At 34.0% G+C, this 17,587-nt stretch overlaps 1 protein-coding gene across 2 annotated transcripts in view; it reads right to left on the reverse strand.

Moving 5' to 3' along the window:
* Positions 1–15,478, reverse strand: part of LOC111506020 (calcium release-activated calcium channel protein 1) — a 60,304-nt gene extending 44,826 nt beyond the window's left edge. Inside the window, exon 1 of one of the 2 annotated variants that reach the window (XM_074174745.1) lies at positions 15,229–15,478. The gene's annotated coding sequence lies outside the window, so the exon portion shown is untranslated. The remainder of the gene's footprint in view (positions 1–15,228) is intronic. The other variant, XM_074174698.1, reaches the window with a different exon arrangement.
* Between the last annotated feature and the right edge of the window lie 2,109 nt (positions 15,479–17,587).

The raw sequence follows: 17,587 nt of genomic DNA on the forward strand, positions 1-17,587 counted from the left end.
TAGGATATATTAGTATAATTTATTCCTCATAGCAATTGGTGATTTTTTAATTTTTTCATGTTGGTACCTAACCTAACATATGTTCAGAGATTCAGCTGTTTAGCATGTTTAATTTGTGGTGAGAGACCTAAAAGTTAAAAGAGTTTTGCGAGTTCGTCGATTCTCTGTTGTCAAAAAAAGGGATCAATGAATTTCTATCAAATTTTGTGTGAAATTGACTGCTCAAAAACACTTGAATGTTGACTCTGAGTTAGAAAAATGTTTACAAGTGATACAGCTTTTCACAGGAAGTCGAGAAGATGCTTGTTCGTACTCTTTTTGGCCTAAAACAACACCGTAATCATACCTCAGCCGTATTCACCAGATTTGCTCCCCTGCAACTTTTTCCTGTCCCAAAATTGAAGAGACCCATGGAATGAAGGCGTTTTGTGACGATTGAGGGGATAGAAACCGAAGAACTGAGAGGACTCAAGGATATACTTTCAAAAGAAACAGAATAGAAATTGATGAGTAAATAAATATTTTTTGAGAAAAATGAAAATCCATTGAATTTCTTGAACATACATCGTATATATAAATAAATAAACAATGTGATGACAAGTGGCAGCTGCTATTATAGTATGACACATTAATTTCTGGAAAGTTCCATTTGAATTGAATTCTCGAGGAAAATAATGGGTAGATATGATCCGACGGAAAACTTTGAACGGAAAATCCTCAGAATGAAGCAAGAAATCTTATCGAATTTTTTCAACACATCAGCATGTCCTTTATCATGGTGAGTAAGGCTATAGTCAACTCGTCAATTCAATTCAATTCATTAACTTATTTGATAACATATAGAACGATAGAACGATCAATATAATTCAATGTTTGAAGATGATTTCATGCAATTGTTGTCCGCGGATCCGCTTTAGATGCCCTATGCGCAAAGTCCAATTTTGACACACTCTATCTAACATATCAACCGGTATTTCACGTATAAATGCTTCAATATTGGCTTTCAGAGCGTCAGTCGTTGCTGGTTTATCCCTGTAGACATGAGCCTCAACATGATCCCACAAGAAATAATCCAAAGGCGTTAAATCACACGATCTAGGCGGCCCCAAACGTGAGATAAACTGTTCACCGAAAGCGGCTCTTGATTGGGCCATTGTTTCGCGTGGCGTTAACGAATGTTAACGAATCCATTCAACCAGAAATGAATCTCGTTGCTCAACACAATTTCTCGATAAAAATGTGAATCTTCCTCCAACTTTGCCAGTGCCCATTCACCAAATTTTAGACGTTGTAGGAGGTCGTATGGCTTCAATTCTTGCACCAGCTGTATCTAATAAGGTTTTACACCCAAATCCGTTCACAAAATTTTCCACGTAGTGGAGTAACAGAGGCCCAATTGCTGCGAACGGCGGCGAATCGACATTTCACGGTCATCACGAACACTGGCGAATACAGCCGCAATATTTTCTTCGGTCCCCACTCTACGTATGCGTGTTGGTGGTTTGATGTCCAATAATGTAAACTGGGTTCGAAATTTAGTCACAAGCTTCCGAATAGCTTCCTCAGTAGGCCAACGAAACTGCCCATAAATTGGAAGAAGTGCACGATGCACTTTCTTCACCGAACATGAATTTTGATAATAAAATTCAATAATTTGCAAGCGTTGTTCATTCGTAAGTCGATTCATGGTTAAATTATAGACCAAACTGAACAAGTTTGACAGCAAGACAAGACACGATTCACGCGTGATCTGTCAAAAACAGTGTTGCCAAAAAAGATACCAGCAAAAGAATCACTCATTATAGGAAATTGATCGGATTTTATCGAGGTTTAGTTATATAAAATTTTTCACTTGTATTTTAAAAGTTTTGGGATTTTTTATTTCTCTAAGGTCGGGACATAATGTTGAAGATTTTTTGAAAGAGTGAACTTGAAGGTCATTATTGAGAGTCGATCTGGTCATCCTTGATTTTTTCACCGTGATTTTTTTATGCGTTCTATATATTCGTAGTAATGATTGATAAATGAAGAGTCTTTTTATATTGAGCAGGTTGGTAGAGTGGAGAATATACTTTTTTCAGTATGATCTCAATCAAGATGTTTTGTGCTGTCTGTAAAGATTGTACTGTGGTAATGAAAGCACCACCCCATGCGACTATGTAATATCTGATGATTGATTCAGCGGGACTATTGTACAAAATAATCATGTTTTTTCTTGAGAGAATGTCTCTCAGGTTATAAAATTTGTTACTTAATCCTCTTTTCCTTTTTTTCACATGAGATATGTGTTCAGATCAGCGTATGTGTTGGTCTATTACAATACCTAAGTATTTTATCGATGCTGATTTTTCTGATATCGGACAACTGCATGTAGCGTTATCACAGGAATAATTGGAAAACATTCCTAATATTGAATGAAAAACAAACTGAATATTTTTTTTTGCACACCAAATGAATCTGTTGATAAGCATGATCTATATCTGCAATACACCACTTCGCGATGTATATAGTATTTTCATCTTTTTGTAGTTGTCGTACCCTAAAAAGTATTTTTGACAGTTCAGTCACCTTTTCTGCCTAACACGCGACCAATGTGAAAAACCGTACAAAATTGCTCAGTAAATTCCATCCAAGCAATGAATAGCGCAATATCCGAAAGCATAAGTAACTTACAGATCAGGTTGGAACTCATTAGAGAATGTAGGAGCAAACTTGCTGGAGAAATCCAAAATTTGAGATTGAAATCGTACTGCCTAATCAGGGTACCCGAAACTGAATCTGATGAAAGGTACGTTTTTATCTACTATTTTGATATGCTGGTGGTAACGTTACATTTTGATTGTTGAAATCATTCAAACCGTCTTTCCAACGAAAGTGAATCTCACATTTCAAAAAGTCAAGTCATGAAATATGAAACAACAAAAATTAATCGGCGCTCCGGGCGACTTCATTGATTCCAGTGTCGCATTTGCTTTTTCAGCTGCAGGAAAACCCGGAAAAATCCGCAGCACCACATCATCTAAAGATCTTGATCTATAACAATGTCCTCTCTTTTATAAAACAAAATGTAGGGTGTCTCCAGAGGCTCCAATAAATTCAATGCATCGCCAGAACACTTCGTGACACGACTATTAGTCTAATCAACAAGTTCGAAAGCATGAAAAATAGAGATAAAGGTCCTAAAATATGAGCGATAGCTCATTCGATTCGGAATCACCTCTTGGAAACTGTTTTCGAAGGATTTTGGTGCAGGTAAATAATTGCAATTGTTATTAACAAAATAAGATTTGAATATTTAAGCAATTTTGAAAAAAGCTCGTTAGAGAGGAGAGGAAATTTCTGAAGAAAAATTCCCGACTCCAGAATCTCTATCTCCATTATTTATAATTTTGATTTGACGTTGAAAATAAGGTTCCGCACGGTTGTTACGGCATACGCGCGCTGCCCCTAAAGAGAGTTTATCAAAAGAAATAAATTTTTTATAACATAAAATGTCATTTTAAATATTTTAAAAAATCTAATATTTTCTTAACACTTGAATGAATTGAGTCCCGTAGAAAAAAAAGTTTCATCACCATTTTTCAAAAAGTTATTCAATTGTTAACTAACAAATTTTTTCCCAATCTCCGTTGGCATGAAAAATGGGATAAAAGGTATAAATAATTGGCCTATAAATTTTAAGCTTCGTGGAGCCCTTTTCATAGAATGTGAACGGAGAATAAATAGTTTTGGTTTGGTTTCTTCGATTACCGTGTCGTAGTGCATCAGGAGTTCCTGCTAATGGTCGTAAGTGCATTTCACACAGTATGGCTGAACGTTGTGGGTTCTCCGCCCTGTATCTCAGAAACGGCCGGGCGTATAAAAAACAATTTCAAACAAAACTTCTCGCTAATTTCATGCTCTACAATATTTGTGATGAATATTAACTTCATTGGAGCTACAGAAACCGAGATAATTGGGAAAAACTGACTTTTGCGACCTTTGACCTTGAATAACTTCAGGCGCAGACACGAGATTTCATGGGACTTTTGGAACAACTTTTAGAACATCAAAATGGAGATGTATAAGAGTGTACAGTTTATTATCTCTCATTACGAAATTGAACCTCTAATATAACTGGACTAATACTATAAGTTCGTCATCTGTTTCAAATATTAAATATCAACAAGTTACCAATAATGAGCCTTCTTTGAGCAGGTTAACGGTGATTAGAATACTGGTTCTTATCGAATGTTTTTTTTCCAATAAATCAGTGGTAAGCCAGTTATCATAACGTATATACATTCCACGGGTGTTAAAGGCATTGTTATAATAACCAGTTTGTTCTGCTGGAGGAACATTGGCATATCAGCTGATTGCAAAATACTGGTATTTGCTTACAGGTATTTCTTCGAAGCTCTGTATGCAGTGCATTTCTTTAATGTTCCCCCCCTTTTATTTTTTGAACAAGTCAACTCAAAAAATTGAAATTTGGGATAATGAAATTGATGCATGAATACTTCATTTTGAAGTGAAATTGACAGATGAAACTTTCGAAATGGCGACTGGGTGGCATCTGAGAAAAAAAGTTAAATGAAAAGGGGCGTCTTGTTACACATCATTTTGAAGCTCCTGACGATACAAAATGGCGGAAAATTTAATAATTTCCTGAAGACAAACACATTAATATCGATATTTCTAGAAATACTCCTTTTTATCTGTCATATGGCAATTCCAACAACCTGATAAGGTTTGTAAAGTTATATTTTGTTTATAAAAGCAATAATAGTCATCTAAAATAACGGCCTAATGTATACAATTTTCAATAGTTCGGAATTCCATTGTCTAATATTATATAAAATGATTTGAAATCCCCAAAAAAAACCAATACAAATTAAAAATTGAAAAGAATGGCTGAAAATAACAATGATATTAAGCAAAAAAAACCTCAAATGAAATTACAGTGAAATAAAATGCAAGGAAAGAAATAGAACAATTAAAGAAAAAAAATTAAAACAAAAAATTAAGACATTCCAATCCAAGTTACTCCACGACGTTTCGGTTGTTAGTATCCACAATCGTCTTCGTGTAATGACTGGACTGATTCCTCCGATAGATGACTATTTATGGGTCTTCCCGCTTCACCGGTTTCGCGGGAAATTACCATTTGGTGGCAGTTGGCCATTTTTCGCTTGATTATGGATTTCCATATGTTGCGTACCTTTATGCTAGCTTGTCTGAATACTTTGATGGACAACATATATGCGGCTTCTTTGAATTTCCTCCTGAACCAGTGTTCCTCCGTGTGGTTTCGAATATAAAAGTCAATCTGCTAGCATTCAAAAAGAAGCATTCAGAACCACGTTGAAACAAAATCTTTTAGTTAAGATATCTTTGGTCAACAATTTGAACTGTTATAAAAAAGATGAGAGTAATGATTTGAGCTGGAAGAAACAATATTTTGAAGCAATGTTTCTCAAAAAAACTACCCTTTTAATATAATACGTATTGAGTGTAAAATCCCTCACAAAAAAATCAGGTCATAGTTTTACTGAAACGAAACACAACACACGTGATACTGAAGTTGAGAAAGTCTGGAATTTATAAATACCATTCACTTATTAGCCTCCATTATTTTTCTTCGAACGAAACATTGGTATTCTGTTCCTTTATATCGATTTTTCAAACCAACTGGATTAGGAAACAACTTTCCTTCTACGAATCCGTTCGAGAGATTTCAGATAAATACCTATTGCCAAACAGAGGTGACTCGAGTTCATGACATTGGGAAAGCTGATAAATATTACGAATTTAAGTTTGTTTGTTTTTAATCAACGATTTTTTTGTTTTTTGTTGTTGACATTAGTGGAAGGCAAACATTACAATTTGATCCTCACATTGTAGGTGGGGTTTTATGTTTGATCCAACCAATTTTTTACAGGCCTTTTTCAATTCATCTTGATTGTTGGCTACCAATTTTCGAATTCGTGGGAGAATGAGATTTTGAAGGATTTCAAAAAAAATCACCAGTCAGATTTTCATCCCGATATATGTAATCAACGATATGATTTCCGAATATTCCCGCCGAGACGCATATTCGATAGACGTATAGAGTTTTGTGAAAGTCTCACTGAACGGATCAACTTACATCAGAATTTCTTGTATAAAATTTGCTTTCCGGATGAATGTACGTTTAGTTTGAATGGAGAGGTGAATCGGCAAAATTGTCGATATTGGAGTGATACGAATCCCCATTTATACCATCAAGTTCATACCCTACAACCTCAAAAACTGAATGTTTTGACAGGAATTTTAGTTGATCACATCATAGGACCTATTTTTATCGATGATAATTTGATTAGTGGTAAATATCTGGATATGTTGGAGAATCGAATAAAACCGTGCATCAATAGGGCAATTGAGGAGGATATAAATTTATTATTATGGTGCACCTCCTCATTATGTGTTGAATTGAATACAATTCTGCACACATTCTATGATCTTTTCTCAAAAGGTTGTTCTGTGTTATAGATATCAAAAATGTATAACCAGTGTAGTCGTAGTCGTTCCTTGTCTTTGTGTGTGTATTCTGTTAATGGCCGTTTATGTTGACTAATCGCTTTACATTTTATTCTGATTAAACTATTACAATAAGTGGATTCACTATTACTAATTATTAGCTGTGTTACAACATTATGCAACTCCAGTGCGACAATTTTTGGATGATCATTTTCCTGGTAGCTGGATTGGCAGAAGAGGTCTTATAGAATGGCTACTAAGATCTCCGGATCTCACTTCTGTAGATTTCTTTGTATGGGGTCATTCGAAGTCTAAAGTGTATGAGATAGAATCAACAACATAAGAAGATTTGAGAGAGAATATCATGAAGCATTGCAGAGAAATAACTCCCGAGATTCTCAACCATGTGAGGGCGGCAATGGAAGGTCATTTGTACCATCGTATGGAAGTTGGTGGAAACGTTTTTGAACATTTACTATAGAAAATGTTTTCTTCTCATTGTCCAGTCATCAGATTTTAATTCAAGAACTGATAAAAAATCTCTTGTTCTGATTTATTGCTTCCATATTTGTCTCTAGAATGAATATTTCAAAATGCGGTCTCCTGTATAATTGTTGACCTGTTTTTTTTATTTTTCCTGCAAATCATTGTTTCAAAGGTTATTCAGGGTGGCTCATTTTCAACTCAAATGATTTGTAGCTCCCGAACCATAAGCTTCAGGCCATATGTTTTATACATTGTTGAAATCTGCTCATCATGGAGCAAATGTTAATGCGAAACAATGTAGGGTGATCCATTTTGAAAAATTGGTGACATGCCCTGGGTGTGCGATGGGGGAAGTAAAGTAAGTTGACGTGTTTTTTATTTTTTCTGAAAATCATGAATTTCTATGTTTCTGAAACACTCTGTACTGCCAATTTATTTCAAACAACTACCCGAAGGTAATCTCCAACAGTTGGTTTACTACCTTCGTAACAGCAATAAAAGAATAAATGGACTATATAATATCATTTGTTCTTCATCGTTTACAAGGTAAATATGTATTATATTATGGATACCTGCGTTATTCAACGCGGTGTGTGGAATTTTTATCACTAATTATGACACTGTAGAAGGTAGATTAATAAAATCAGAGTTTTATGCATAATACAGACAAAGACAATACGAAGTGGTGTTTCAATTTCATTAAGAATTTCCTACAGTCACTGATTAATATAATTAAATGTCGCTCCTTCTAGTGGGAACGAGATATTTTACAGGTGCGTCTGTTGGGGTCGCACCAAGATCGCATAGATCTATAAAAGGCTAGTACACACGTACAAAATCGCAAACAGTATATATGATTGAGAAATGAACACTACAATTTGTTGAGAGTCATGAATTCTACTAGAGCTGATATCAACATAGGTGTCCACAGGGTTCTATTTTGGGTCCTTTGTTATTTCTGCTATATAGTAATGATATTGGGGAACTATGTGGAAATGTTCATGTTATATGGAGTGTATGGAGTGTATATATGGAGATGATGAATATCTCTGTTCTTGTGTCAGACCATTCTGATGAAACGTTTAGAATACGCTGTAATGTAGATCGGTAGCCGGCCGTTTCGACGTGGGTGCTTTGTTCACTCAGTCAATTGGCCAATGTGTGAGTCGATGGTTCAAGCCGCAGGCAGAACGCTCGATTTTCACTCGCTACCGTCCAACCCGCGTTAGGAATCGCACGTTAAAAGGTAAGACCTTTAGTTCTTAGCTCGCACAAGTTTCGACTTGTGAGGGTTGTCGTTCGTAAGGGTGCGATAGTTGGTTAAGGAAGAAAACATATTTTTTTAAACATAATCCGATCTTTGGAAACGTGGACATATGACAACTCTATATTCTTCAATGTTGATAAGACACAGTATCTTCGGTTTCACAACCGTCAAAAAATATGCACCCGATTTAATTGTAAATGATATACCAGTTTCCAAGTCTGCCACCCATGTCCAGTTTTTAGGAATGTGTATTGATGAACATCTAGATTGGAAAGTACATTGTTCTAGTTTGGTATAAGCACTTCATTCGCAGTGCTATATTCTGATAAATTTGATGTATATCTGATAAATCTGATGTATATCAAGTAAATAATCGTTCTCAAAATCACTTCCATTCAACAATCTGCTCTCCTACTAATAATAATGGCTCACGCTTATTCAATAAATTGCCGAATGAACTCAACAAATTTCATGTTACAAGATGTTTTGAATCTACAGAGTCATTTTGAAAAGATGACTCATATGAATATTGTTATCAATATTTCTAATATGTTTAGAATTCTTAACGGCGAGTCTTCGTTTTGCAAAACTCTAAGTGTAAACTTGTTTGATCTACATTTTATGGTTTTTCTTGACTATTCCAATTCAATCTTTTGTCTCTCGAGAAATAAATTATTAATATTATTATTATTATGAAACTTCAGTAGTGTATATGTTTTGGTAACGTTACCAAACGTTATTAACGTAACGTTTAGCTAAAGTATGTCCTGAGCCGCCACTGGACTTAATAATTTTCATCAAACAGTTCAATAATCTCTATCCGGATCTTCCGGATCAATGTTTTTAAGAATCTTTTTTCATAAATCAGTTCGAGTCAGGAAATGAAGAATATGTTGTCAAATTGCGGAACTTTCCCTTAGTTTTGACCCAAAAAAAAAAGAATTTGCTTATTTCCGCAAATAAATACTTGTCAGTTCATCTTTATTCAAAATAATCCCTACATAACTCACAAACATAGAATCTGCCGTGGAAGACACATTCTGAAAAACAAAAACAACTGGCATTTTTTCGATAACCGTTCCTATTATTTTGACAATATCGGATTCATATTTAGTTCCTCGTGAAGAAACAAATGCTGTCATTTAAAAAGCCCGCGTCAAGGGATTGTATCTGTAATTATGTTGGCATAACTGTCCTCAGTGTCGTTTATATCACAGCATAGGTAACAATCAGCAATGTCACTTCGCTTGGCGGGAGAAGTTCGCGCATATCCGTCACGTTGATGAGTCCGCCATTTTGCTTTTGACTTTGCTCTTGTTAGGAAGTATATGTCACCTGTGTTCTGTGCGTATCGTGAATTTTATTTTTTAACATAATAGGTGGTGGACACGTTTGTGCTGTAAATAGTTGTAAAAGTAACAGTTCAAAATCCAAAATAGGTTTTTTCATGTTTCCGAAGGACCAAGAGAGGGAAGAACATTCTCCACTAAGTTAATATCTGTTTTCATAGAGTTTACCTATTATTTTGTGAACAGCAACATTGCTATTGTAGAAATACTTATTGTTTTCACAACAGAATTTCTTCATTGTCTTAATTCCTGTAGGATATAATCTCTCAAATAATGCTTTTCACAGGAGGTGCTGTGAGAGAAATATATTTTTCATTAGACGAAGTGAATCAAATCTCACTTTTTCAAATGAGTTATCCGCCTCTCAATTATACCCAGAAAATTATTTTAATGTACTTTTCATCAAAAATCTAATTTGTTGGTAAGTTCAGTGTATGAACTATTCACCTGGTGTGGTATCTGTGACAGTTTCAGTATTCGAAATTTCATGTATAGCTTTTTTTTATCCATATTATCAATGTGTTTAACCCTGAAACCACAATGTTACTGTTTCCTTCATAATAATTTGACTTTACCGAGGATGACCAAATAAAAGGTCGAAACGTCGACATAAGCGGAATTTTATATTCTGTTTAACTGACTTATTTCAATGATGATTGTTATTGAGAAGTACATGTCAGAAGTACCTGTCAGTAGGGGGTGGCATTTTTAAGTTGAAGAATGTCAAATTTCAATTTACATTTGAAGTGTTTCGGATTTTTTTTCAAATATGGACAGTAACGGAAACAAAGAATTTATTCTATTTGGGTTTTACACACTGTATATGTGTAATGCCATTGAAAGTTAATCTGTGCACTCATTTTCTTTCGTGACAGTTAGTTTTTTGTATGTATTTTCTGAAGTCATTTTTTTTAATTCTTTAGTTGCATATCACTATGCCTGAAATTAGAATGTCTGCACAAGAATTATTATATCAATTGAATTTGGGTGCATTCCGTAAGGTATATCAAAATTATATGAGCATTTTGGATATAAAAATGTTTGAGTGCGAACCTGTCCAAAACCATTTCGCAAGTCCTGCTCTCTTATCGTCACTTCCCAAAATGGCGTCTAGATACTTTTCCACATCAAAGGCGGCATGGCCAAGTGTCCATGCTGTGTCTATATTCAAATCATTTGTCATTTTGCAGTAGCCATTTCGTTAGTTAACCTAAAAAGTGCTTTGCAATTTTTACAATAAATAAAAATATCGAACAAAGAATCTGTCTTGAATTTTGCATTGCAAATGGAATTTCGTGTGCTGAAGCGCTGAAAATCTTGCATTGAACTTTATCACAAACACGTGCGTATGAGTGCTATAGTGCATTTAATAACGGTCGAGATGTGGTGGAGGATTTGCCTCGTTCTAAGAGAGAGATAGGGGTTGGAATTTTTTAAGTCTCGCGAATAATGCCAAAAGACCTGAATTTCCTGCAAAAACCAGTAGCGTATAGGTCGCCCGAAGATATGTTAAAACAAGTCAATTCTGACCACACCTTCATAAAACTCATTGTAACTGGTGATGAGATCTGGATTGTAATGCAAACTCAATCTAGAAGCGCCTTCCGACTGAGCCGAAACCGAAAAATCGATGTAAAGTGAAGGTGATGTTAACCGTTTCATTTTTTCGATTACCACGGTATTGTGTGCTTAGAATTTTACCGCATGGTGAAACAGTAAATGAAGAGTATCATATGAGTGTATTGCGGCGTTTTAAAGAGCAAATTCGTCGAAAAAGAGACATATCCACAAGGCTATCATTGTGAACGAATTCTGTCCAAAAACTCTACAAACCCCATCAAACAGCCACGGTATTCACCTGATATGACTCCGGCAGATTTATACTAAAACTCAAATTACCACTTCAAGGCATCCGTTTCCAGTCGATTGGTGGCATTAAAGAGAATTCGCAGCGAGAACTGAAGTCGATTCCAAAAAATACTTTGAAAAAATGTTTTGATGATTGGGTTGTTCGTAGGCATCAGGAAATCATTTTGATAGAGGCGTACTTTGAAGGCCATACAAAAAATTTGGATGTATAATACATATTTTAATAATAATAATTTTTATTGAAATAGGAAACCTAATATACATATCTATGAATGTTATAATAACACCAGCACAATGAAATAAAAAAAAATGTATGTAAAAAATTTTAAATTTAAACAATTTGAGATTTAAACTAGCATGTAGCCAGACGATGAACATTACATATAAAGATTTCAGTATCATATGTTGAGTAACATTTAAATAGATAATGAAATATAGGTACATATATACCTAAAATTATCATTAGAACAGTGATATTTGGTTTCATTGCAGATACAAGTACCCTAGTGAACAATTAATAGTATATTATGCAACGATCATGTAATTATGGTTATTAAGACACGAGCATTAACCGGGATACGAAACGAGCCGAAGGCGAGTTTTGTATGGTATATGCGAGTGTATTAATAACCATTACATGAGAGTTGCATACGCTATTTTTTCTAAACCTGATAAATAATGAAAAACTATAAATATTATATTTGTATTGAACACATTTACAGTAATTAACTCATTTTTTTTAAACACAAACTTAATGGTATTATCATGGATATATGAAAACTATAAAGATTCTAATTATATTTATATTGAATATAACAACTGTAATTAATCTGATCTTTTAAAAATATTGGAGTCGATGGTATTCCTTCTGTTTTCAGACATTTTGATAATATAGGTAGGTAATATGAAAACTGATTTTGACAAATAAAGCAACTAGTTACTTAGGTTAAAATCTAGGACAAACAAAGGAACAGGATTCTTGATTGAAAAATTATGAGTTTCTATTGGTTGATAATCTGTATCGTTATGAAAAATGTGTATCATAATGGATATCATTATGAAACGGATTATGGTCATATAAGTGTATTGTTAGAGTACGGGTGTAGAAAAAAACAATTAAAGGCAATAGATGATAGCCAATAATGCCCCAAATAATTCCACATAACTATACAATTTGTATTCTATTACTTTTTTTAAATTCTTCAAGTGCTCTTTCAAAATGGATTTTTTTTATTTCTTCCGGTAATTCATTGAACTCGTGGAAGCCCTTAAAAAATAACGAATTCATGGTACTTCCGAATGCCGATCTGTTTATATGTATATTATTGGAATTCCTTGTATTATAATTATGCATGTTTTTATTGAATTTCATGTAATCTTCAAAATATTCTGGTGCCATCCCATTTACAATTTTGTATACTAGAGTCATTGTAAAATAGTAGAGTCTGCTTTCAACTGATAACCAATTCAAAACAATCAAGCATACTTTTTATGGGAGTAAGGCGATTTGTTTTCAAGATTGCTCTCATCCCTCGATTTTTTAGTTTTTGTAGCATATTTAATTTATTGAGGTTAAATAAAAATAATAATGACTCACAATAATCAAAGTGTGGTTGAATAATGGTATTGTAAACTGTGACTTTGGACTGCATTGACAAATTTTGTGCTATTCTACTGAAAAAATATAGTTTTTTCAATATTTTCTTATGTATATATTTGAAGTGATTGTCAAAATTTAAAAAAGTATCCAGTTGAAAACCAAGACTGATGACACACCTTCCATTTTTTCGTTATTGATATCGAGGTTTATACCGTTGATATCTAGAGAACTGTATTTATATTTCATGGTGAATATCATTGCTTTTGTTTTTGTTACGTTTAACTTCAATTTGTTAGTGCATAAATACTCATTTACCGCTCCTAAAATCCTATCCATTTTATGAATAGGTCTATCTAAATTCATATCGCTACACATAAGCAACGTATCATCAGCAAATAGGTTTATGAACTCAGATTCAATGAAAAGTTCAATATCGTTCAAATATAAAACAAAAAGAAGTGTGCCCAGAACCATACCTTGGGGAACACCTACATCAATGTCTTTTTCATTTAATTGTGCATCTTTAAAACGGACTTTCTGTTTTCTATCAATCCCATACTGAGCCAATTTGAACAACATAATTTCTCTATCAATTGTCTCTAAAGCTTTTTTTAAGTCTAAAAATACAGCAATAACATATTTCTGGTTACCCAAGTTAGTTTTATTATTACATATTCTGAGCTGTAATGCTGTTTCACATGAGAAGTTTTTCCGGAAAACCGATTGATTATCTATCAAAATTGAATTTTTAGTGACGTGATGTAATAACTGACCATATACAGCAACTTCCAGAATTTTTTCAATTGGGGGCAAAGTATAATTGGGTCAAAATTCACGGGCTTTATTGGTGTTTGCTATTTTTGGAATAGGAATAACAGTACTGCTTTTCAATTTATATGGTATTTTTCCTGTATATAGAGATGTATTACTCAAGTTTAGAATAATATGACCGATGGTTTCGAAGACCTCTTTGATCATTTTACAGTTCAGCCTTTCATATATGGAGAATTTATTGTCTAGGTTACTAACTATTTTCCGCAAATCTCTTATAGAGAGCAATTCGAAGTTTTCGAATTTACAATATAAATTATTGTTTACATTATGCCAACTTTCAGTGATGCTCATACTTTGTATAATATCATTAATACTATGAACAAAATAATTATTAAAACCGCATTCTATTTCTATGTTACTCGTTAATAGTCTATTATGCTCATTTGATTCAAAACATATGCAATTTGAGTCATTTTGGCTATTACTGTTAACCAGTTTCTTCAAAGTTCTCCACATTTCTTTGAAATTATGTCTATATCTGTCAATATTGTTAAAATAATATATTTCTTTTCTTTATTTTAAAAGATTGACAACATCATTTCTCAATAGTTTAAAGGTTTTCCATTTATTTTGTTTGCTACTGGATTTAAAAATTTTATATGCTCTATCCCTCTTCTTGATTAAATCATAGTCAAACCATGGCAACTTTGATTGGTACTTACATATTTCAATAGGGACATTCTATTAATTACAGTTTCACATGTCTCCAAAATTTCATTATAAATTGTGTCTACGTCAACAGAAGGTAAATTAAAGTTGTGCATCATTAGGTTAATTTTAATACTGTCTATATTTTTCTCATGAATTTTTCTAAATTGTTTGACGTTTTTATATTGACCAATTTTAGGTACTTTTTGACATTGCTGTCATTACTACATTATTATCATGAACAATTATGATGTAGGTAGTTTACTGGAAAAAACAATTTTGAGAATATTGAACCTTTTGTATAGAAAATAATGAAAAAGCAAGTGGATAAAGGTCCGCAACATGTGAAAGTTATGAGAAAGTGTCATTTTACGATAAAAATAAGTTTCTGAAGAAGACAAGTTCTCAACTTCAGAATCGTGATCGGAGGCCAAAAATTCGACTAATGGAAAAAATTGTTTACAAACAATCGCGTGTTGAAACGAATAGTTCCCGAAATCTCAAATGATGCGGATTTCACCGGCGACACTGTTTATTAATAATATCATTCAATTGCAAGCTCTTCTGAAGCCTCGGCTGAAAATCTCGACAACGAAAAACTTCCGGTACTAATGCCCATGTCTAAAAAAGACCATGCTGTTGCCATTAACCATAAAAATCAGATCAATCATACGTACTTGACCTCGAGCAACCAAGAAAGCACAAAACCGATGAAAACAAAACTGGATCTCGGGCTGTTACAACTTTTCCGCAAGAGAGTACCAGTGTAGCTCAGCACTAAAGAGTACCGTTTCAGAAAGTACTTTTGCGATCTACTTCGCCCGGAACTACCGGAATTTCTTGTATGTCAACGATCGATCCGAACCTGCAGCAATGCGGCAGTACCGTGGCGAGGTACTATCACGAGTGAAAATCCGGACTGGGAGGTTATTTATTTTAACACAAATTAATACTGTAGTTTGACCGCTCGGAACTACTATAGCCTGAGCCAGGTGGGGTTTTTCTTGGAAAAATATAACTCGCACTCATATTTTGACACTCACATGATAAATGATAGTAGTGATATTTTGCATCAAATATTTTCGAAGAATCCACAATATTTTTTCATATTCGCGTTAGCCTGAACTACTTTTTAAAGGACTTGTTTGTAAATAATGCATTTTACTGGTGTAGACATTGTTGAAAGTTCATTTGCCTATTCAATCAATGAATCAATCAATCAATTTATACAATTCACATACATATTTTTCTCTATAATAGATGTTAGCATATAAAAATGTATAATGAAAAAAAAATAGAAAGCAATGATCAACCTGAAGAAGTTTTGAACCAGACAATAAGGCGAAGAGGAGGCAGATGTGAGATAAATAAAAAAAATCAGACATTCAGTGAGTTGATTCAAATATTTCTTCTAAGAAATCAAATTTGTGATCAATGAAGGATCTAATTGTTTTCTTGCGTTCATTAATTATATTTCTTAGTTCAATCGGAACTTAATTGACAAGTTTCGGTCCGAAGTAAGTAACAAAGCTTTGGGTATATATACGTTCTTACAAAAAGGAACACTAATTGTTCTCTCGGATTTGGCTCGGGTTTCGTGTATGTGTGTCAGATTGCTTAAGAAATTTCACCTGTGCAATCTTTTGAAGATGATACGATACTAAAAAAAAATTATTGATTTGTTTGAAGGTGATTGACAATGTTTCATGATGAATTTCATTAGTTCGGACTTCCATTGTCTAATATTATATAAAATGATTTGAAACCCCTGAAAGAACTAAAAAAGAAGAAATAAAAAAATGAATAGCTGAAATAACAATTATATCAAGCAAAAAAACCTGAAATGAAATAATAGTGAAATAAAATACAAGCAAAAATAGAACAATTGAACAAAAAATAGAAAGTTAAGAGATTCCTAGCCAAGTTCAAGACGTTTCGATTGTTGGTATCTACAATCGTCTTCGGGTGACGACTGGACTGATTCCTCCGAGAGATGACTATTTATAGGTCGTTCGAGTACTTTCACTTATCCCCGCTTTACATTTTTTCCGCTTCACTGGTTTTATGAGAGATGACCGTTTGGCGGGAGTTGGCCATTTTTCGCTTGATGATGGGTTTCCATATGTTGCGTATCTCTACGCTAGCTTGGCTGAATACGTTGTTGGACAACATATATGCGGCTTCTTTGAATTTTCTCCTAAACCAATTTCCTCTCTGTGTATGATCTCAGCTTGGGACCACTCGATGTTGTATTGATGGATCCAAACATGCTCTGCTATTCCTGGTTCGCTGGTTTCCCCTCGCTGTGTGTGTTTCTTGTGCTCGGCAATGCGAACATTCAATGGCCTCTTAGTTTCACCAATATAGGATTTTCCGCTCTCATAGGGTATCCGGTGTCGTTGCCGGGTGATAGGTAAATTATTAATTAATCGGACGCAGCGTTTACAAATAATAAAATTTATTAACAACACCAACAAAACGAACCAACAGAAGATAGTGAAACCTCGTGGCGAGGAGAATAAAAATTAGGATTAGCCCGACCGAAATCCCAGCACAGAATGAATCAATGCCTCGGTTTTTAAAAATATTTGTGCCTTTCGAAAATAATCGCCAGTGACGATATGGTCAGGGTCATAAATATATTCACAGAAGATTAACCACTTGGGCCGTTGTCTAATACATAAAAAATCTTACCTAAGTGGCGTCTGTCATTCTAAAATATCCATGTGTTGTTGGCAATAAACCTCGGTTCGAGAGAAGAGAACATTTCAATGGTTTGCCATGACAAAATATAAAAATACTGAGTAAAAATAAAATGAAAGGAATTCCCATAAAGAAACCCAAGCAGATTGATATTTCGTCCGACTGCTCGACAATAAAGTTATGAAAAGTTGATTTCCTATCAAGAATTTATACTACAAAAATAAAAACCAACATGGAAATGAAACGCTTCTAAAGTAAATAGTTATATAAAAAACCCTACACCGGTAAATGCAATTCTTGAAATCGCAGTCCGCGTTTGGGGGCCTGGTTTTC

The sequence above is a fragment of the Leptinotarsa decemlineata genome, unplaced genomic scaffold (genome assembly GCF_025532065.1).
Source record: "Leptinotarsa decemlineata unplaced genomic scaffold, Ldec_3_MD MMD2_P_RNA_scaffold_1, whole genome shotgun sequence".
Lineage (NCBI taxonomy): Eukaryota > Metazoa > Arthropoda > Insecta > Coleoptera > Chrysomelidae > Leptinotarsa > Leptinotarsa decemlineata.